This window comes from Octopus bimaculoides, chromosome 11 (assembly GCF_046866305.1).
Source record: "Octopus bimaculoides isolate indiv1 chromosome 11, ASM4686630v1, whole genome shotgun sequence".
Classification (NCBI taxonomy): Eukaryota; Metazoa; Mollusca; class Cephalopoda; order Octopoda; family Octopodidae; genus Octopus; species Octopus bimaculoides.
The window spans coordinates 47,924,314-47,926,813 of NC_142938.1; positions in this window are offsets into that span (position 1 = coordinate 47,924,314).

Here is a 2,500-nt window from a genome sequence, read left to right on the forward strand (position 1 = left end):
AAAACAATAATGAACTCATTAAGGACTACAGCTTCTAATTAATTGTAGATTAAATTAACCTCCATTACTTGATTGAAAGTGATGATTTTGCATCGACTCTAAACGGTGAAAGAAAATGTGAAGTGATTGAAGACTGTGTAGGTGTGTGCTTGCGCCTAATGTCGCGTGTGATATTTGAAGTAATATTGTCTAAACAGGAGTAGCTGACTTTGACATTATGAGGATTGAAGAGATTATTATATCTATGGGTTTTAGGGAAATGTTTTTCAGTTAATGTCAGGAATCTCCTAACAACCGTTAGTGAAAATGAATGGAGAATTGAGTCAGACTATTTTAAATTTTCGGACTCTTTTCGGGTGGTTGGATTGGAGAGGTCATATATATTATACTGTCTGTGAATGAGTGTACTTATAAACATACCATAAATATATTATAAACATGCATATATATATATTATGTATATATATATATATATATATATATATATATATATATATATATATATATATATATATATATATATATATATATATATCTTTATATATATAATATCAATTTACGGGAGATGGATTTGGTATTAAATCTTTATTGGGTAAAACATATGTTTCGACCCATCAATCTGGGTCTCATCAGGCACATCAATAAAGATGTGTATCACTACAGATTTTTAATGTCGGCTGACTTGTTATATGTCCATTAGCCGACATTAAAAATTTGTGGTGAGACATCTTTATTGAAGTACTTGACGAGACCCAGACTGATGGGCCGGCTGAAATAGGTCCAACAGAAGTCTACCACGACTGCGAATGACAACAGGCTGCTTAAACTGTGCCGGCACTTTACTCAAAATCTAAACACACTAATCGAATTATACTTATTTGTCCAAATTATTTATTATATATATATATATATATATATATATATATATATATATATATATAATAAATAATTTGGACAAATAAGTATATATATCGTGTGTTACTTATAGACTCGAAAACTACTGGACTGATCCAAATGAAATTTGGAACACAAAATCCAAGCCAAGGGAGGAGGGTAATGCTGTATGTTTCATACAATTTTGAGGGGGCATAAATGGGGGGGGGGGGCAGAAACCCAGTGAAAATTCATATCCTTCGGATTTTGAGGAAAGTTGAATCATAGGTATTAGAAATAAATTTTTAAAATTTACCCAAAATTTCTATGTCTTTGGATGATTCTAAGACCTCCTAATCATCAAATTTTAGTCATTTTTCATGGACCAAAATTACTGAATAATCATTATGATATAGATTCAATGCATAAAGGCGGGTATAATACAGTATGTTTGGTTGGAATTTAAGGGGGCTTAAAGGGGCACACTCCCACCCCCATGAAAATTCATAAATTTTCGATGTTGATGAAATTTCAATCATAGGTAATTGACACAAATCAAGAAATATTCGCAAAGTTTCCGCTTCTCATGAGGATTCTAAGACCCACTAATGGGGGCCTTAACTCCCAAATTTTAGTCATTGTTTTACGATCCAAAACAAGGTAAAAAGTACTGAATGGATCTTTATGAAACTTAGAAATTATATTCTATGCATAAAGGTGGCTGTAATGCAGTATATGTTTGAAAGTGAGGGGGCATAAATGAGGCGATGACCCCCATGAAAATTCATATATTTTTGCTGTTAATGAAATTTTAACCATTGATATTAGACACAAATGAAGTAATATTCCTAAAATTTCAAATTCATAAGAAGTTAGTAAGACCCCTTAACACCCACAATTTAGTCATTTTACCTAAGCCAAGAGGAATACAATTGTAGTCTTGGAAACTGTAGAGTCACCCGAGCATACAAGATGAGCGTTAATTGTAATTCAATGGTACAACAGTGTAAGAGTTTGCTTTGAGATATACTTTGATTGTGATTTCTGCAAATGTGGTGCATAAATTGTCAAGTAAAGAAGAGGCATCTTTGCTTCCACTGATTCAGTTGCAAAGTGTAATTTTGAGTAAAGTTATTTGATTGCAGACCTCCTTTGAGTCTTTTTATTATCTCTGGGTCAGAGATAGTCCCCAGATAGTAACATTGATTTCAAGGCCTTTCCAGATAAGTGATTGGTCATTCAAAGAGATTTATTAAATGCAAAATTTATTCTGTTCAGTTACCTATCGGCATAGTGATCATTGGCAAACTCCAAAGGTGACACTTTCATTTCACCTTAACCCTCACGTCACACAGTTGTTAATGTTTATTTGAGTTGGGTTACGCCCTTCCAATTGCTATAGATCCGTAATGCATCTTACGGCTGTGCTGGTCAGCTGTATGGTGAGGAATCCTACACTGGGGAGTGGTAACGACTAGCGTAGGGTAGCTGACTGCTTACTGTGATCATTCGTCTTTTGGTTTCCTCTAGCTTTGCTCGCTTTTACAAACCCAGTGAACATTCATATATTGCCGACTTTAAAGAAATTTGAACGATATAAGACACAAGTTTAAAAAGATTGCCAACA